Source organism: Apteryx mantelli, chromosome Z, assembly GCF_036417845.1.
Source record: "Apteryx mantelli isolate bAptMan1 chromosome Z, bAptMan1.hap1, whole genome shotgun sequence".
In the NCBI taxonomy this organism is placed as follows: Eukaryota; Metazoa; Chordata; class Aves; order Apterygiformes; family Apterygidae; genus Apteryx; species Apteryx mantelli.
The window spans coordinates 44,991,807-45,013,461 of NC_090020.1; the positions used below are offsets into that span (position 1 = coordinate 44,991,807).

Sequence of the window (21,655 nt, forward strand, 5' to 3'; positions counted from 1 at the left end):
CGCTTAAGAAGCAAATTCACTGTCACTTTTTTCAGCTTGGAAGAGAAAGCATCATTAAGAATACACTGCAGCAGAATAAGGTTAAAAAGAGTAAGGTGTGGATAACAATAGGGAGGTCTAAATTCAAAATTATTTTATGCCCAGGATCAGACACAGATGGGACAGAGCTGGCTTGGCCACTGAAGTAATATGATTGTCTTAACCAACTGGGAGTCTAGCAAAGGCCTTGTAAAACAAGATAATGAAGCATAAAAATCATTTGTTAATGTGTGATAATATATTTATTTTTATTATTATGTGGGAATAGAGGTCAAATGAGCACTTGACTTTTTCAACAATCAAGGGCTTCCACAGGGGGCTGATGCAGTGGGTTTAAGTCACAGTGCTGCAGTCATATTGCCCCCAGCTGTTTCCCAGCCTCTCTTGGAGATCACCACCTTTATGATGAAGAATATCTGGATGACAAGTGAAGCCACTTGATCCAGCCCATTACTGAAGCAGTCCAGAATTTGGGCCAGGTTCAGTTTGTGAACTGCAGTGGTCTGGGAGCTGTTTCACCTGCAGTTAAGGTGTCACTGCTGCATGTTGGTGATCTCCAGGAGATGAGAAGGGTAAACAACTGGAAACCAAAAATGCTGTAGCTACCTAACAGCATTGCACTGTCTTCAGGAGTCAACACCATGAAGTTGTTGCGCCCAAACTGTTTATTCTGTGGCTGAAAAGAATGGTCTCAGATTTGGACCCAGTGCAGAGCTCCTGTTGAAACAGCTGCGTTTGATCTTAAAATCCGTACCCACATCAGATAGAGTGTGGCTGAACAGATAGGGGGCAGTGAAGCAGGGCTGCAGTGGAATGGTAGCTTCCAGCACCGCTGAGTTGAGCTGTCAAAAAGCCATGCAAATTCTATCAAATATTTGGAAAGATGAAGTAGATGCCTGCCAGGACATAACCTGTCAAGAAGCCTACGGCCTGGAGAACTCAAAATGATTTGTTTTTACAGACCTGCATAGTCACTAGGCAGTTTTTTGTGAATTGCCCCAAAGCTAGAAATAAATGACTTTTCATTAAGTTTACCCATATGGAAACCTTCTATATCATGAGAAATGTTCTTTGAAAAGGCTGCACTGATGGGACCAGGATTAAAAATGGGATTTAAATCAAATGGAAGGGAGAGCAGAAAGAATGAAATACAGTCAGGGAAGAAAGCAGCTGGCATCTGATGTAATCTAGTTCAAGCTTGTAGTTGCTTCACCTCTGTTCATAGTTTTAGCAAAGGCCTTCAGGACTAATACCAGCCCAAACTCTGACACATATTTATTGTCTTAACCAGCTTTTTTTAAGTGATGGTTGAGACCCTTAGCATACATAAACAAAAACATTCATGTTGTGTTCATGTGTGTGAATGTAAGAACATGTATATAATTACTGCTTTTGCCCAGCTCTGATAACTGTGAGTGAAAATTGGCTAAAAGCTCTGGTATCTTTTTGTTCTTATGTTTTTAGTTTTTTTAAGGATGTTAGCAGTTTCAAGGGTCAGATTTCAGTCTATGTCCAGTAATCATTCCATCCCATTGTGTTAAGTGTACTAGAAATAGACATCAGGAGCAAACATATTGGAAGTGTGTGCTTAAATACATGTATATTTCTTCCACACGTGTTGAGGACATATCTACATGTTTGGGTGCAAACCAGGTTTGACCTTCCTGCAGTGCTCTGAGATGAGTCAAACCATGGGCATATGGTGCGCTGAGCTCTTTTTCAGGTTCCCTTTTGATCTTGGCTATGCCAGATGCAGGAGTTACCACCAGAAGTTATTTTTACCCTTGTAACAGAGATTGTGCTATATCCCAGCCACTGACTCACCCATATTCATGTCAAGTCAGTGGCCTGGCTGTGAACTGCCTTTGCTGAAAGGAAGACACACTGCCTTTCCTGCCACCGCTGCTTGGTGGGCAATAGATAAGATGAGAGTGATCATTTCTTCATCTGTGACATAAGTTTGACAACTAACTTTGACAAGAACCATGAGTCAGAGCACTCAGCAGGGCATAGGCATGACCCAGCATCAGCGTGTTCCTATGGCTTCTAGAGCAGACCTGTTTTATGGCTTGCCAAGTCATGGTTATGGGCAGAGCAAATTCTGGACTACCCTCACTGAGCTATGTAGATCTGCCCTACACTTCCTATATTTATACTGCATATGTTTATTCTTTTATTTCTGGAGTTATGCATAAGCAAATCAATATGCTTAGCTCACCCCAGGACATAACAGCAAGGCATTGCTTAGACAGACTGATATCTTGCACAAAGATAGTGAATCAAGAAGGTGGATAAAGTGACTATGTATGCATGCAAATGCCCCAGTGAAATGCCCAGGCAGCTCAGACTTGATAATCTATCTGTTGCAGCACTTTTGTTGGTAACACAGCCATGTGTGTGTCTGCCTGAGGTGCGCTGTCATCAACACCTTTGTCCTCATATCATCATTACTATCATTATAAAAGCCCCAAGAGGCCCCAGTCATGCTTAGGATTGCACAGCCCTCAGCACTCTACAAATGCAATACTTTCCCTATCTAGCTTCATCACTACAGTAGAACTGATGTAATTCACATGTATCTTTCTGTGTGAGAGAAGACTTGCACTAGTCACAGCTGGTCTGCTGTGCTTTTTGCCCCTCTTTTTTGCCTGCTCTAACTCATTTTATAGGTGCAACTGAGTTTTGAAGCAGCATTGCATTTTCATGCCTGAAACGAGTTGTTATACATTCAAACTGAAATAATATAGCTACCTACTGACATTCTTATAAATAGTATTTTATGTATATTACTGAAACATGTGAACTTATTTGCTTCTTTGGCACTTGTTTTCCCTTCAACAAAATCCAACTGCACTTGGAGCAAAGAGATAGGTTTGGGCTGAACGCAGAAGTATTCCTCTCCATAAATTCTTATTCTCTTTCCAGGAATTAGGAATTGCTGTTTGCCCTGCCTACTATCTTGTCTCCATGGTCTAGATAACTTGTTGGAATGTAAGAATTCTGTAAACACTAACTTTGTTCCTCTGCCTCACTCAGTTTAAGACTGTTTCTATGGCAGCAGGAGATGAATTTTTTGAAGAAAAGAGTTTGGTTTAAAGGTTTCCCTGGTAGATTTAATATTGTTACCTTCAATAAGAAGAAAACAGAGTCAGCTACTTTCTTGAACCATTTCCTACTATAAGCCTGTTTATATGTGCATTTGCCGTCTAACTGGATAGCCACGTGCCAGCCAGATAATTTTTGTCTGACAGGTCAGGCATTGGGTCATTATGTTTACAAATGAACCATTATCTTTTGCTGGACTTATTTCATATATGGATGTATATATATAACCAGAAATTGTGTATACATGTATAAAAAAACAAGCAGAAATTAACTCATTCTCAGATACGTCAGGGGAGAGGAGGGAGTCTCCTATGCACTCTGATAAGCCATGTACAGTGGCAGCTAATACTGCAGCGTACATGGTATAGTAAATTCCTTTGTCACTGCAGTCGTCCTTGTTCTGTAAGAGGAAATGTTGATCATAGAAAAGTAGATGGACCCATATAGCTCATCTGTTTCTCAAATACAGCTCTGCAAAGTTTCCTGATCATGGCTTATATTGGTGTTTGAGTAGTTACAATACTTACATCACTATCTATAATTCAGTGATAAAAACTGTGTAACACTATACACATGGATGGCTGCTGTTCAAACATCAGGGCATCCTCAGACTGGATTAGTGATATCAGTTAATATTTTTATCCCCATCTTACAGATTCAGAAATGGAAGGATGGAGTGAATAGCTCATCTGAAACTACAAAGCAAGTTAGAAACTACCCATGTGTTAAAAGTTCCTTATAAGCTAAAATTCAAGTAGGAGTGAGAAGGAAACTCAAAATGGTGTTCCACATTGCTGGGCTGGGAAAATGCTTGGGATTGCCATTGTTCTGGAGACCCGTCACAGCGTTGCACCAATTCCCTTGTGATAAGGGCTTGATAAAATGTATTTTAAAAAATTCATTTTGCTGTCTGGTACACAGGCATTATAACTCGCTTTAATGACTAGGTGTTGTTATCTAGTCCAGGATACTTTGGATATTCCTTTCTCTTTTAAAATATGTGGAGGGATTGCACTCAGACAGCACCCAAGCACTGACAAATTAACTTCTGTGTAGCATCACAACAGTAATAAAAACAGGTTTTGTAAAAAGCAAATCTAATGCTGCAGAAAAGCATATAAAATACACCTAACAGAACAGAGTTCACTCAGTGTTTATATTTTAATATTTTTCCTTCTGTTATTTCTCATTCTACCCTCTTCGTTGGCCGTAGACATGCACCTCGGAGCTGCCATGTTTTGAGAGGTGCTTTCTTCACCTGCGTGGAGTAACCCATTGCGGGCACTCAGAAACCAGCACGCTGCTAGGTGCGTTTCTGAAAATATCTCTTAGGTGATACTTGAAACTGGACTGGCAGTTAGAACTGCCACTAACTTTAGATTTAATCTATGACTTGTGTAAAACTTTTTAATCTATAATTTAATTAAAAGCCTGTAGTCTCTGATAATTTTGTGTGGCTACTATTTTAATTTGGGATATGTAACAATATGACAAGAAAGCTACCAAAATCAAGCAACTAGCAAAATGATCTGGTGCTCAAGAATTATACCACAAATGTAAGTAGATCAAAGGAGATTTGATTATTTAAGTTTAGATTTCAGGTCAGACATATGCGAAGTAAAATAGGAATGCAAGAATAGATTGCTTCCGTAAATACAAAGGCTGCTGCAGGCAGGCATATACATTTATTTATCATGTGGAGAAAATACTTACTTCTAACTAATTTATAGATCACTTCCAATGATATGGAAGCAGTTTTGTGGTCAGTGGGATCTGCTGGATGTCCTTTCCTAGTTGAAGTATTAGATATTGTACCTAGGGCATGCAGTGCTGTGTGTAATGCATTCCATCTGTTACAAGACTGAACCGAACATTTGGTACACACGCCTGCCAAATGAACTGCTGTGAGCTGCCAAAGTGCAGCATGTTAAAAGGGAGAGAAGGTTGTTGAATTTCCTGATTCTCTGATATCTGAGAATGTGGCTATTGGAAAATAATTTCTAGCATTGCATACAGGGGAAGAATACAGAATTATTTATATTCCCTTCTCTGGTATTTCCAGTCATTTTCCCACCTTACACCCATGTCCGCAGTTGTCTCTCTCAGCAGCGAGCAGAGGTTTGCTGCCACTGGGCATTACTCAGTCTCTCCCTGAGGTGCACGATCAGACATCCTGTTTTTCCCTTGGAATCTCCTTGCCTTCTATTTCAAAAATATAACCTATCTGCTAGAATTCATGGCTACCAGCAAAGCTGGGTTTTTTTTAAGTCTGGGAACCAGACCAATGGCAAGATTCCGGGTGCATGATGCATCGAGTTTGTGCTTCATTACAGCTATGGAGACTTAAAATTGTTCTAATGGGGAAGATAGAGACCCCCGTTAAGACAGGAAGCATGCTTACAGTCCCAGAAAATGCGTGTATCTGCCTTTCTTCCATTTCCTTCTGCTCAGTATAAGAGAGGCTCTGAGGCAGACTGGAGACCATGGCACTTGGACAGTTCAGGGCTGCTGGTATGATGCCAAGGTGTGTTCCTCCTGGTTGTTGCCTTGTTGTTGCCACTGGTCAGTTTGTTCTGTGGCTGAGTTAGTCCTTGGCCAGCCCAGGAGATTCTTTGGAAAGGACAGGAAGATTATTTGGGGATACCTGGATGTCAGCCTGTTCCTGTTGCAGAAGAATGAAAGTGGATTGAAGGGCAGAAAAATGTCCTCCCAAGCAATCAGGAGAGGGCAGTGGAGGTCTGCCAGCTCCTGAGTTGTACAGGCTGGGTGCTGCCTGCATCAGCACCTAGACAGATTGACCCAAATCCCCATATTCCCATGGTCTGTGGGAAAAGAAGTCTAAAACTTGATTAAGAACCTGCATTCATTCTGTTGTGGGGACATACACCAACTGAGTGTGTGTATGGTGCAAGGCACAGACCGTTTGGAAAATTTGAACATTTGATATTGGGAATGCTTTGCTATTTAATTCCCTGAGGATCTGTTGTGAACAGAGGACATATGGTGATGGATGTAGATGCAAAAGGACAAACCACACTAATGTCAGCAAAACAGAAACGAAGAACTGAGTGGGTGTACAATGAAATCTGCAATAGCCAGATCGTCTCTCTCTTTCCTGCTCACCCCTCGTCTTCCATGAATAAAAGATAAGCCTGTCAAGGCTACTGTCTAGAATATGTATTGAAGAAATTTCTGCAGAAACAATGGGACCACAGAACAGATTGGACTGAAACCTGAACAGGTTTTAAATTCTAATTTCTCTTTTGGGAATGTTTGGTTTCGGGACATCCTGCTTGAAGAGGTAGTTCTTGGTTGTGTTGAAAGGGTTGAGGTTTTCCTTTACCAGTGCAAACAAAACTGAAAGCTCTGTTTTAGACAGAACTATTGTGTGCCTTAATTTAATTGAACAAACACAATCAGCTGTAATGAAAACAAAGCATTTCTATGCTGTTCTGCAGGCGGGTGTTACACTTCTCAGGGGTGGATTACGAAATTGACAGGATCTGCCCTAGCACAGTTTGATATTGTCTTGCTCTTTCCTACTTCTCATGGGGATTCCTGTTGCAAAAAATTAAAATATTAGAAAAAAACAAAGAAAGTAATGATGCATAAAATATAAGAAACAGAACAGAATTGTATGTGACCCAGAACTCTTTCTAAATGGTCAGTGAGGTCACCTGTGAGTAAAAAAGCACAGGGAACGATATGGCTTAATACACCAGAAAGCTTTGTAGGTGTTCTGGTGCAAATTAAATTTTAGATACCTCTTCTATTGCTGACTACTCAGTTTTTTGCTTGGCTGATAGCACAGTTTCCCCAGGGAAACTCTTGATTGCTTCAGGATGGAAGACACACCATGGGAAACGTGCATGGTTGCAGGGCTGCAGCACTCTAGCAATTTTTTGCTGCTCAGAAAGCTGTGTAGTGGCCATTGAAACAAGATGTAATTTAAGGTCAATGGTAATTCTGCTCTGTCTTGGCTAAGGACTAGTATGGCTCCTGGGTTAGGTGGCACCCCTCTATCTCAAGTCCAGTGCCATACAGAGCATGACTAGACCCAAGAATCCAGAGATAACAGTAGCCACTTGAGGAAATAAATATTCATTTCCAGTTTATGACAGTGGGACTAAATTTTGTGCCTTAGCCAAGAAAGGCTTGGCTTACGGTCATGGCTTTATTTGCACCTCTTCCTATCATAGACTCAGTAAAGTCAGAACTTGCCTAAACCCAAAGTTTTAGCAAGAGCAAACCCACAGGAACAGTGTGGAAGAATTTTGTCTGTATTCCAGATAATACAAGGATTTTCAGCTCAAATATAAGTATCACCTCACTTATTCCATAGTCTCAGCTCTTAGAAGGTTTACCCAAGGCTCTCAGGACATTCAGTGGGAGCTAACCATCTGGATACCTTCTTGGACCTAGATAACAAACTTAACATGTTGAAGTAACTGCAATTGCCTCAGCAACTGTGTGGTGTGTGACAGATCTTTCAGGATTTGCTGCCTTGGGACAAGAATGATTAATACTGCAGTAAGCAGTGGTGCAATATTCTGCAGCACATCACAAAAGAGGACTTTAAAGTGAAGTGCAATTAGATACAAAATCAAACTGAAAGAAATTAGTTATGTTTGAGATTTCTTATGTAGTCAGAGACAAATGAGTTGAACAAAGTGCAAGGAAACTATGCAACTGTGCAAATGTAAAGGCTTCTTTAGTTACCACTCCCTGAAAATCTCGGCAGCTGATTAGTATAAATAAACAGATCTCTCATTAGTCTTAGTGGAGTGTACATGCTGAGGTGTAGAGAGGTGTACATTTCTCAAGTTCAGAAGACACTGAGAAGTCTGTCAAGAGAAAAGCTTTGGGCAATTAAGAATTAGGTGCCACAGAGGACTTCTTCTAGCTATTCTGAGCTTAATAAGGAATCTAAGATCAGGACCAGTGCAAGCCTGTAGTTTAAGGGATGATCTTTAAAGCACTAAGAAGTCTCAAAAGAGTTAATTCCAGAAACAAAAAGAGAAATGAATGAAAGAAAGTTAGTGGCAGAATGTGGTTGCACATACTTTCATGAATACCTCTGTGTACTTCTGTGTAGAAATCACTGGATGTAGAAGCAAATCTTAAACCACTGGGAGCCATATTATCTTTGACTGACTGAAAAGAAAGCTCACCCAGTCAGTACTCGTTGTTGAATATAGCTTGCTTCCTGCAGCCCACTCCCTTTCCCTCAGGACGATGAGCTCACACCGGATACTCTTCACCTTGGCTGTATGCCATTTGTCAAAGTGGATTTGGAATGTGATCTGAACGAGCAACAAACTCATGTTATACCAAGGCAATTCTTTGTATATTTCTTTTGCTCTAATGCTGCTCATGTAATTATGGTTTAATTGTAATACAGGCGTACTATGGCTGCATTAACTCATCATCTTCTGTGGGCAGATTTTTCTCAGCCTGTTTGCTAAGTGTCTCAACAGCAGGACATTCTAGGATTCTTCTTCCATTTGTTCATAAACATATGCTTGCCTGATAATGTAACATTATACATGGTTCTCAGAAGGTCATGCCTGCTTTTTGTGCCCTGTATTTACTGTAATTCTACCTGGTTCCATCTCAAGAAACACTGAAGCATCCACATCTCCCCCACAGCTAACCACACACTTCAGTATGTTCAAAGACTGTAATTACTTCCTTCCCTGGTAGTAAATACCTTTTCTTTTCACCAAATGGTGTTGCAGGTCCTGTGGATAAAATGAAGACTAAAAGAACAACTAAGATGGAATGAAGAAGAAGAAAAATACAAAATTAAAGTTGTCACTCATTATTCCTTAGGAAAATTCTTTACATTTTATAAAAGGCTGCAGGTCTGTTCCTCCTGAGGCGAGGGTGCAGGTTGTTATGATCCTTCAGTTACTCACAAACAAGAACACGGTCTCATTCGTGTTTCTGCACTTCCACTGCAGCAGGGATTCTAGAAGGTCTGCAGGGAATAGATGCATGTCAAGCAGAAGGCTTGAGAGCAGCAGCATTTGCAAGGCCCACCGATTTGAGTAAATACTTCAACAGTAATCACTGCTGACTAGATGTGCAAGAGGCATAGAGACAGATCCTATTTGTGTCCATGGTTAGGGTTGTGTAGGTGAGCAAATATGCCTGCAAATTTTTGCTTTCCGCTAGGAAAGCTGTTGGCAAGGATGGGATTGCTCAAAGTAGGCTATGAGATGCATTTTGTGCACAGGTTGCTGCTGCCAGCTTAGTGGAGTATGTGCTGAATGCTGCTTAAGATGCTCTCTGATGAATATTGTAATGGGAATGTAGTGGCAGTTTCGGCCGCATCTTTAACCATGACTGAAATGAACTTCTGTACAGCCAGTGAGAACAAGTGAGTAATGCAGATGTGGATCAGAGACTTCAAATACTGCTCTTTTGAAGCAATAGTCTGTGACAATCAAGGTTGCATCAGCAAAGGCATGGATGGTGGGGTAGAAACACTGATTTCATATCTCGGTGGGCTAAATTGGTAGGTAATAGAAGTCTTCCTATATTCTCTAGACAACATTCATTTTATTCCTAATGTATGAGAATAGCAGAGGACAAAAATTGCTCTATCTATCTGGCAATCTCCAAGCAAGGGCATCTTTCATAGCTATAGATTTAGTATGATTTGAGAACAGCTAGTGTACATTATAACACTATCTCATAATCAAGTCCCAGGACAATGGTAAGAACTGCAAATCAGAAAAGGGTAGACCAGGAGGAGACATAGTGTTATTTGTTATAGCCCAGTAAAGGGATGAGGAAACATCAACCTGGAGTTTTAGGAAATGTTATCAAAGTCAAGTCCCACGTACTTCATGAATTGTCTAGAGCATTTTTTCAAATATTTTGCTTGCCTTCTTACCAAATTAAATGTATTTAGAGAGAAGATACTCTTTCTCCTCAACAGTTCAGTTAACACACAATGGGAAGAAAAAAGATACATTTTCCATAATTCATGAAAAACTAATCAATCAATCAGAAATGGTCCTTAGGTTTTGTTTCATCTGTCTCAAGACCTTAGGAGATGGGCAAAGAGGGTATTCCCATTAGGGGAACTTAGACTTTGGGGAGGTTTTTTGTGATTTAACTAGAAGAGAAGCTTCCACCAGTCTCACTGTGCCACATGTTGTCTTTTTGCCCGTGAGGACAATTTTTCAAAAGGCAGTTAAGATTTCAAAGCCTCAGTCACTGTAATGGGCCCAGGACTTCGGTTTGCGTTTCAGGAACTTGCAGAATGTTCAAGGAGTGCAATAAGAAGTCTTTGATCACAGGTGACCTTGGATATAGCTACCAACTGGAAAGGGCATCAGATGCTTTCCTTTCTGTGTTTGCTTTTTAAATTTATTAATTTCTTCCTATATCTCTCTCTCTATTCCACCCTTTCATTCTGCTTTTGTCATTTATCAGACTTGCTACTGGAAAATGTAGTCATAAAGAGAGAAAGAGTAGAAGAAGACTATCCACAGTTAAGCTTGTCTTTTAACTTCGAATCAGCATTAGGTAAACCAGCAATATAGTTGCAGACTGCAGTGGAACTGAGTTTTATTAGTTGTATTTATTCTGTCATTTAGAAGCACATGTAAGATCCAAGCACATGTAAAACCTAAGTGTACAAGACAGTAAATAAAACCAGCACATGTCAGGAACGTCCCTCAGGATTTTACAGTTAAATCTAGTCACATCAAATGTATCCAGCTGGCAGTAAAAAAGACTAGGGGAAGGAAATAGGGGAAGTCATAATAGAAAGAATGTTTTAACAACTGTTTGAGAGATGCACAGCTCAAGGTTTTTGACTTAGAATATTAAACAACATGAGTGAAAATACTCTACGTTTCTTGAAACCATGCACTTTGCTGTAAGTAACAGTTTCCTTCAGAGAGTTTGTTAGATGCAGTGTCTTTGAAAAAGGACATGTTATAGAATATAGAGCCAGATTTGAGGAGACCGTTACTTGCCTACCACACATACAGCGCGAAGGAACAGCTGGAAGTGATGTGAACAGGAACAGAGAAACCTGATGCTCCAGCTAATTTCTCTTAGAAATGTCAATGGGCAGAGTGAGGGGGAGGAGAAAAGGCCAGCTTGAAAGAGAGGTATTAATTGCAGGGATCTAGAGACAAGAGAGACATTTAGAAACTTTAGATGGCAATGATGACTTCTGAGAATGGATGATACGTTAGCTGGAGCAGGAGGGAGACAAGCGTGAAGGTGAAAGTGAGGCCTGAGTGGGAAAACATGGAAGAGCAGAGGTGATAATGAGGTAGGAAACAGAGCCAAGGCTGAACAAGGCAAATGGCAAGAAGGAGGCAAAAAAAGCTTGCTTGGAGGAGACAGGAAGAGCAGGAGAGACAGTGGAAACATATGAGAGAGAGAACAAGAAAGTAAAACAGGCGTGAGGAGAGGAAGAAGAAGAGAAAAGATGGAAGTTGAAAGTGCAACCCGTTAGGAGGAAGAAAAAAGAGGCAAAGTGGCACAAGCATAGTGAGATACTGGAGAAGTGATGCCAAACAAGCACTGAATCACTTGTGAAAGAATCAGTAGCACAGAGGAGTAATCATTCAGAACAGGCAGTAAACAGCCAGGCTGCCCACAGGAAGCCTGGGCAGGTAGTTCATGAGTGAGTTGCTGAGATGCAGAGCATTAGGTTAATGAACAAGATGGAGAGAGCAGAGGTCCAGCGAGGCTGCCTTGTCTGTGGTTGCAGTTGCTGTACAGCTATCCTTGGGAAAGTCTGACAGGTGTCAGAAAGGGGGGTGGCATTAAGTCTCCCATCAGTGCTTCTGTGAATGGGAGAGAGTGTGGCTGTGTGTAAATACTTTTGAGGATGTGGGCTAAAGAGATCTGATTTTGACGTAATGTGTGGAAACAGTAATGTGTGGGCAGAATCCTGGCCTGTCTGACAGAGTGAGGAGCGCCAAGGAAGGAGAGTCCCAAAGCTCAAAGCAGGTAACAGAGACTGAGATTCTCTCTGGAATGAGAGTCTTTATCTTCTTGCTTAGGGCAACTTGCTTAGTATTTTGCATGTGTAGAAATACTACATGTCTGGTCTTAAGAATGGATTAGTTTTCAATAGCAGTGTGAAATGAGCTTATATCGAACAACTGATTCAAAAGAACATTTGACTGAGGCAATAGTTACTTAGACACAAACCCAATTTTAATTTAGCCTGCAAACTAGTTGCACTTATCAGCACAAAACATCAAATTAGGGATTCATTTACCTTCATCAAGATGTTTATGGAAACTTGATTAGAAAGGGTGGCTGCAAAATGCAAATATTAATTTTGAAATCTCATAACATGAATCTAATATACTTCTGAATTATTCAATGGGATACTGCAGTATTGGTAGATGGTATTTAAATTATTAACAGCATAGCTTTCCATTTCACAGGCAAGATATTTTTTACAGGAACCTTCCCATTTAATGTGATCAGACTGAATCCATTTGTTAAGAATTTCAATCAGTACAATGTAGTACAGTGTGTACTATGGACAAAAAAAGAAGTTGTCATATACGGAGGCATAATTCCACAATTTACAGTGAATTTCTATTTCCTGGGCATTTTTTTTTTAATAAAGAAAACAAGCAGTATTTGTGCCACAATTTTTCCATGATCTTTTTTTGCTTCAGTTTGTTAGTGGCCATTTCTTCAAATGTATTTTTTACACAGCACCATAAATGCACATGGTGCTTTACAGATAAGCACGCCAGGTCCTGTGCTGAAGTATGTATCATTCCACCAAAACAGATAGGAGTAATGTTTTCCATTTCAAAATCCACATATTTGTCTGCCTGCCTCTGTTTAGTTATTAATTTACCACACACATTTTTAATTCTTGTATGACTGCAATATTTGGCCAGCCTACAAATGGATGAAATTCTACATCTCTCTGTCACTTTAGACCCAAAATAGATCAGGCCCTGTAACTGTAGTGATGATCTGTGTTGGACAGCATGCCAGCTTGATTACAGTGTGCAGAGATGGATATTTCATCTTGCTTTTCACTGCAAATTCCAGTTCCAGCAGAAAATGTCCTGCCTCACCTTCCAGGAAATTCTCCCAAGAATCCTCAGCATCAGAATCTGTGTCTACCATCAAGATGGGATGCAGAGTTATAAGGTTTCTGGGGTACACGTTTTCTGCCATAGACCCTGAGCCCCAAACAATTTATTGCTGTGAAGTACAGAGTGCTATTATAATGTGCTATGTTAGCCCACAGAGAGGCTATTGGGATACCCTGAGCTTGTAACTCGAGTGGCATCAGCAAGAAGGCTTTACACACTTCCACCATTGCTGACCACTGAACTATTACCATATTTGCCTCATCAGAATCCAGTTCAGGAATGTGCTCTGAATTGACTTGATGGAAATTATGGCTTCAAATACATAAGTGACAGAAAGCCCTCTGAATCTGACAACTACTGGGAAATCTGAAGAAATTTCAATTTCAGCCTCCCTCCTGGTAAGTGTTTCACACTGTAAGATCCACCCTTTGTGTGTTGTCGGCTGCCTGATCGGAAATAATAGATGTAAGATCAAAAGTTAAGGCTCTGGTCCTGAAAGTGCTTCCTGATCCAGATATTCCCACTGCAGTCATTTCTGAGAATTTTCCAGTCAAGCATATGTAGGCCCACAGCTTGAGATTCTTCTCTCCCTTGGAGATTGCCCTTCCTGCCTGAGCATTAAGTTAAATTTGAGAGAGCAAGGCTAAGAAGCCTCTGCTGCTGTTGCCTTTCTGGGTCTTAGCGGAGGCTTTCAGCCCCTAACATTAACAGTTCATAGTACTGAATTCTTTTGAAAATCCTGATTTATGCCCATTCACTGTGCCTTTAACAAAATTAAACCTATTGTGCCAAGTAGGATGGTGCATAAATAAATAAATAACTCATAGCAGCTGTGAACCTAGTGCTTGCCAGAACTGTATATAGCAGTTCCCAGAGACCACTGGGAAGTTGTAGAGGGAAAAACAGTTTTAAAATAACATTTTTAAGTACAATTTCTAAGCCAACTAATAATTTAGAATGTATCTGCATCTGTGAATTTGTTTAAGTAGAATAAATGTGGAATAAATGGAATATTGACATCAAGCAAATATTTAAAAGGATTGATCAGAAATATACTCTTTTTCCACATTATCCAGCTTCTGAGCACTACAGATTTGGGGAAGTGATTCAGACAGCATCCTGCCTCTTGAAATTTCATACAAATTTATTTCTACCCCATTCCTGATTTATAACCTGAAGGATTGTGAGTCGAAAGATTGTGAGTCTTGCTAAAGCAAGAGAAAATGTTGACTCTTAAATATCTTGTGCTTGATCTTTCAAACTAAATGGTAAGTATGCAATGCTAAGTGCATTCAATTCCCATTGCAACAACCATTTTATAGCCATCTTTTTTAAAAAAATGCTCATTGTTTAGTGGTTCCCATTGTGACTCTAATGACTGGACTTCCAAGAACTTTGTGCTTTATGTACATAGCTTTTGTGAAATTCTGGCCTCAATTATGGAAGCTAAAAAGTATTGAAAATCTGTCCTTCATTTAAATTCTTAAACGTGGCTCATAATTGAACATGAAATTGTAAGACAACAAAACAATGATAATTTGAATAACTCTTCCCCGTCCGCACAATCTAGTTTCACGTACATGAGACAAGCTCCAGTGCAACTGTAGACTTGGGAGAGATTTGCTGATAGGCCACACTGCACAGCTGAGATGTGCAATGACTTCCTTTTGAGCGGCGGAAGAGCAGTGAGGAGTACTGCCTTGTTCTCTCCCTAGATGGGTGGCTTGCACCCGAGTGCTTGGTTTGAACCAACCTCAAACACACGCTTGGAGATCTGTTTCACATTGCTACGTTAGAAATATCCATGTAAATAATTCACAGTTGTGGAAGTGCCTATTCCTGTACAGTGTCTCCTCTCTCATTCATTTGGACGACAGTGGCAGAGGATTCCCTGTTTCACTACTGTTTTTGAAATTTGTCAGGGCTTTGAATTTTATGAAACGTGTACAACTTCCATTCAGACTTTTGTATGGTAATTCCAGTGTATGTAGAGAAAACACTTGAATTTCCAGCCTTATTTGATGACAAGTCAGAGGCTGTTCTGGCCATCCATTCTTGGTTGCTGTTGAACTAGGTTGCCATGCTAGTTTAGACTGAGTTTAGTAGCTGTTTTCAATTAATATGAACATTCCTTCCTTGCAAGAGAGAACAGTAATATTCTGTTAAAAATGATGATGTAATGCTTTCCGCATAAGCATATCAGCTTTCTGTATTGGATAGTGTCAAGATCCTCATGAAATCTTCTCTCGGACTGAGTTTAGCAGATGAAAGCTCAAACATTAATGGCTGGCATGAAAGCAAAAACGTGGGATGAGTTTTAGAAATACAGAACTGCTGATCTTTCAGAAGTGACTGGTGATTCTGAGTTGTGAGTTCAAATTTTGGGTGCCAAACCTTAGACACTGATAAAGTTCTAATTTTTAAAAGGTGCTTTTTAGAGATTGAGGTCTTCTTAATGTATCTAAACTCGATGCACTCAAACTATAATCAAATTTGAAAATCTGGACCACTGAACTTTGAGGAGCAGTACACAAGATGTTTATGAAATGACAAAACATTAAAATAATCTGGGGAGATTTCATTAAAGAGAAAAATAATTCTAAATTAAACTACTAACTTACATATATGAAATTTACAATCCCCATGATACATAACTATTAATATGCAAATGTGATAAAGCATGCTGCTGAAGCTTAAAAAAATTGTGTTGCAGATCTTATAGTACAAGAAATCAGTGACTGGGTAGAGGATATCAAGATGATGCATAAAGATACAGGAGTTCTTAGGACTAATAGTAAGAGGTTAAATGATTTCATGTTTTCTGATTTTCTTGGAAGCATGTAAATTAATTGAATACAAAACTTATTTTGATTCATTGTGTCAAATTATGCTGCAAGTTATAATTATGCAATTCCTGGTTATAATTATACAGCTCTGAAGATTAGCTGGATGTGGTGGAGAACAGAATTGACCTGTAGTTTCTGATTTAACAGTCTTGTTTTTATTATAAGGGAAAGTTTGGGGTCTGAATTCATTGTTATATTAATCATGAGATAAACTATAGATGTGCTTTTCATTAGCACTGTAGAACATCAGTTATTCAGTACACTCTGTTACATGTAGCAGTCATTCCTTAGTGACTAATTACATTGATGATTCCTGTGATATTTGAAATGCTGATCACTTTGTTCATTGTTTCCATGAAATGTGAATAACCTCATGTGCAGACTATATGATGATACTGCATACTGTATGATGTAAACTTTTATCAGCATGGGTTTGGGATGGCTTCAAGGCCAAGTTAATGAGATCATACTGTAAATATGTCACTCCAGCCAGTAATAATACACCTCATCATTGTTTATTTTGCATATGCCACATACTTCACTAAGAGACAATTTTAAAATTTGCTGAAGCCTTTTAAAAATAATTTGAATTATTTTTTGCATCAGTCAGGCAGCATTGTTATCATGCAAAGAGATCTTTTAGGCAGAAGAAATTTGTAATTAATGTAAGTTAAACACCTGTAAAATTATTTTTAAAAAATCTCTATATAGTAATGTTTCAGCTTTTATTAGACTTGAAGCAACTATTGGGTATATCATTAGTTATATGAGACTCTTCTATTGCTATCTCCCAGTGTCATGACATATTTGACTGTAAATCTGTCCTTGATTTATCAGTGTATATTCCTCATTTTGCACATTTGCACATTTATATATGCAATTTATATGTGGGGTTGGGGGGGAAGGCAGCACTTTTCCATGAAAAGCTGTGATGACTGATGGAAACTTGAGAGAGAGGAACAAGGATTCAGCTGGTTGGAATGTTGTAATGGGCAATGTGCAGGTAAGAAAACCAAAGGTACCTGTGCGGAGGATTGGTGACATTGCACTTTCTCACATATGTACGCTTGCTTCTGTTTTCGTTGTGTTTTTTTCTCCTTTTTCTTTGTCTCACAACATATTATGTAGGGGGACTTGAACTATGTGTGCTTTACTATTATTATTATAATATGAAGGCAAGATAAGTGACTTGGAGCTCCGGTCTAATTTTTGAAGAACCAGATTTGTCATTTCTTTAGGAATTTAATATTGAAAGACAAAACTTTTGACCAGTCCTCAAGGCTTCAGTGCACATATTTTACCTCTTCTGACACCAACAAAAAGTAATTTATTATGCTGTAAAAGAGTGTTGTAAACTCATTATTTTAGGAGCTGCGTATCCTAATCTTAGCAATGGGCATCAAAATATGCCAGTAGATACTTAGTGATTTTGCCCTTGTTAGAGACATGTGCCATTGCCAGCTTTATCTTGGCTGACCATAGTTTTGAACATGGCCATAATTACTGCTGTTGTGTTTGGTGTGGATCCTGATGCTATTGAGGCGTGCTGGGTGTGATCTGAGCATGCCTGCTAAACTCAGCACCTTGGGACTGAGGTGGGGATTGGCTCTGGGCCTTGATGGGCCGTGGGAGCGGGTCAGGCAGTGCATTCAGGAGAGGCAGTACTGAATCATGCCTGCACAGATGCTGAGCTGCACCATAAGTAGCCTGGGAACTGCCTGCCTCAGATTTTAGGTGTCTCTAGGATTTACCCAGCAGTGGATTTAGACAGGGGTTTTGAGGTTGCATGTTTTGACTTAAGTTCTGTTTACGTCTTACTTCAGAGATCTAAGTCCTTTTATGGATCAGGTCATAGACTTAGACCTGTAACATGAAGGCTGAGAGCAGACTGGTGCATCTGTGTGGGGACAAGGGGCTGCGATGACAGCATTGTCGGTCATGGCTTTCTGCCAGTAGAGGACTTGTCAGTCTCTAATTAGAAAGGAGAAATTCAGATTTGTGCTAGGTCCTGATAAACCCTATTCTGTGGATTAAAGTGATGCACAGGTCTGGGACAGATCCTCTTCTCCCCTCCTCCCAACCTATGAAGATAAATTTCACCTACAGTGAGTGGGAACTCACAAGGACTGAGATAGTGTACACTGGCATTACTCATTTTCTAATGTAAGCTGAAGACCAGCATGTTTGCTGTGTTAAACAAGGAAAGAAAGCTGTCTATTTCTAGTGAATCTGAGGATGAATCAAATGTCATGAGTAAAATAATCAAAGAAAAGACAAGAATTTTCTACATTTAAAGCAAAGAATTAGGAGAAATTAGTCAGAGATTTCTGATCCACTCTGTATTCTGATGTTCTTTTTTTTTCTTTCAGGAGGTGACATTCACTCACACGTTTACACAAATGGAAACATGGCATTCATGAGTCACTGATATTAATGTGGGATTAGGAACAAAAACCTATGCTTCTTGACACCTACCTTCAGGTAAGAAAACACGCTAGTCAAGCTGGACAGTTTTACTTGCCTTTGAACAAGTGTTAATAGAGTAAAAAATAATGCATAATCTAATGAAGCAAACATATGGAAAGATATACGTGGAGAAGCAGAGATCATAGATCATATACTATTTCAGAATTGCTGTGTAATGCCAAAGGCCTAGCCAGTGCACTACAGGTCAGGCTATAGCATGTGTCTTATTTTGGAAAAACCATGTGACTGTGATGGAAGGACACATGAAGAAGAGACAACACTCTTGTATCCAAATCTTGCCCAGTCTGTTCAAGAAAGGATGTTTACAAGACTCTTTTGGGGTGGCCAGAAAAAAAGGACTCCTTCATCCACCATCTCCTATGCCTATGGAAATGTAGTGTATCCTCTCTGTGGTCATTCATGTGAGCGCTGTGGTGGGCTTAACTAGTGGCTTCCTTTCTTCTTTATGGTGATTGCTCCTTTGCAAATTCAGTTGCAAGACCCACTGCCTGTGCAGTCCCTGGCTCTGAATTAATCTATGCTTTGGGTGGCAGGAGACAAAGTGGAAGAAACAGATGAAGCTTTCTACATCTTGTTCTTCCTTGCTCAGTGGAATTGCACTGTTACTCAGATCTTGAATCTTATGGCTATGCCTATGTCATACGAGTGGTCTCAGAAAGGACTGGGAACACCATCATTAGGACTGACTTCTTTTAATCCACACGACTGCTGCACAGGTTGCCTACAGGCAGCCCGTGGACCGCCCGTCTGCTGTAAGGTTGCATACTAAGATGTCCAGCAGCACATTAAGCTACTGGAAATGCATGGGCATGTGGTGTCCTTCACAAAGTGGCCTCTAGCTGCAGCTGGGGCTGTACTTTGAAGCCTGCTGTCTGTATGGACTGTGCATTTGGTCTTGAATCTTGCCTTGGGGCATCCTTTACAAATGCAGTACAGATGTATCCTTTGTGCCAGAAGATGGAAGGGAAAGACTTTAGCCACAGAGCAGCAGAAGTCTGCTTTGCACACAGCTTATTTTATATAAACATATAAATATAGACAGGATTTCATCTGAGACTAGCATATTCTTGGCGAAGGATGCTTCAAAACTTGTAGAGGTTGTTTTCTGTTCTGTAAGTGATATAGTGGAAGAAATAGGAATCTGATATGAAAAGCCCCTGCGACCATAATTGCTTAAGATGATCTACAGCTCTTCTGTGGTATGGGAATACATTTATGCTTCCTTTTTGTTTTTCTCCTTTTTTGTTAGTGTTCTTAACTGACTCTATCTTGGCCCAGGATCAGTGTTTCTAGTACATCCAAAATTACATATTTGTGGAATTTAAGTACTAAAGATGTACAATTTGTTCTTTATAATTTGGCTCCTCTTGTAATCTTCACTTATAAACCCAGATAAATAAAAGAACACATGCCTGGCTGAAATGCACAACCCTTGCAGTTCTGCCTAATTGCTTCCTCATTGCAGTTCTCTTTCAACCCTTTCTCCTCCAGTTTTGTTTCAAGACTGTGAAGACATTTCTACCTGACTTCATGTCTGGCAGATTATTGAAGGCAACTGCTAGATAAACTTGGTGACCACTCTGAGGGCCGATGAGACAATAGCTATTCAGTTTTCTGTATGATACCAAGCCAAAAACTTTGCCAGAATAATCTTGTTCCAATTAAGCATTTGCCTAATTTTTTATATGGCACACATCTGATAAGTCAGCAGAAAAAAAGTGTTTTGATGCATTTTAAATTAACGTGCACAAAGTGCTCTGAACAGGGAGCCAGGGAGTGATTTGTTCTAGCTCAAATGGCAGGCTTATGCAGGTAGACTGGCATGCTTATCAGAGAAACAAAATGCAGAACCAGCAGTTACAGGCACCACCAGCAGTAGGGTATGCCAGCAGTGGGGCTATTTTTGTTTGTAGATATATGGCAACTGTCAAACTCTTCCAAGAAATGTGAGTCAGTGTTGTTGGCTCTCAGAGAACATGGTCAATTGGTTTCTTATAGTCTTTAATTATTAATTTTTACTCCAAAGCTTAGAAACTTGAACATGTTGCTTATATATTAGCTTTTTCCATGCAGTAAATAATAAATATCCTACCTACATTTGAAGGAGAATGAGATGGATCTGTTTATTCTATAACATCATGTTCAAGAGTTCATGCTTTGACCATGCCAAAAGAATTTTGTTTGGATGGTAGCTTCAGAAATGAGCACAGACTATCCAATTTTATCTGAAAGCTGCTTTTTAAAACATAAAAAGTCTAGGGAATTTTACAAGAGAATGTTAACCTTTGGCCTGTGTTTACATTAGAGGTGCTTTACTGGAATAGAAAGTTATATGTGTGTATACTAGCACTAGAGCTATAAAGGCAAAGATTTGCACTATATACATATAGTAAAGCCAGTGTAGCCTCCCTCTCACCTGCCCCCAGGGGAACAAGCTATTCTGGAGAAAAAATGTTGGTTTTCCTGTAAGGTCTTTTGTCAGTATAGCTGTTTTGGGTAGGGCTCAGACCTTCATACTCTTCCTGGACAAATTCTCTGTAGTATAAACCTAGATGAATATTGAGTTTTATTTGTAATGTCTGTACTTGGAGGGTATTTGCCAGTATCATAGCTCCCTGAGAGCTATTCCTCCTAGTTTCCTAGGAAATAAAGGGCTTGATCCTTGGGTATGATCTTCTGGGTCACATTGCCTTTAGTTGATTTAAAGTGTTTTGTTCAAGCTGATTCATGTTCTTAACACCTTTATCTAGTTTATCCCAAATTTTCTAGAAGATTCCTACCACAGATTAGATGATTTTGTGCAGAGGAGCTGCCTACAATATTTCATGAATATTATATGATTCATCATTTGTTTGCTATTGCATTGGTTGCTATACAATTGCCTGCTAGAATGATCCCTTTGCTAACTGCTTCCAATAATCTAAGTCATCGCTAACTAGCCATGGCACTTACCAATTTATGTGATATTCTACTTGTGTTGAGTTTTGCACCATGGTATGGTACAGAGGAGGAGAAATCTAGGCTGGGAGCTGAAATAAAGCTATTTGGGACCAAGAAAAAGGCAACCTCTGA

General features: G+C 39.7%; 1 long non-coding RNA gene across 1 annotated transcript in view; it reads left to right on the forward strand.

The window, feature by feature from the left end:
- The window catches only part of LOC106500109 (uncharacterized), a 43,528-nt gene extending 23,533 nt beyond the window's left edge, over positions 1-19,995 (forward strand). Inside the window, exons 2-3 of the long non-coding RNA XR_010886939.1 lie at positions 18,466-18,577; positions 19,833-19,995. This is a non-coding gene — a long non-coding RNA (uncharacterized lncRNA). The remainder of the gene's footprint in view (positions 1-18,465; positions 18,578-19,832) is intronic.
- The last annotated feature ends 1,660 nt before the right edge of the window (positions 19,996-21,655 follow it).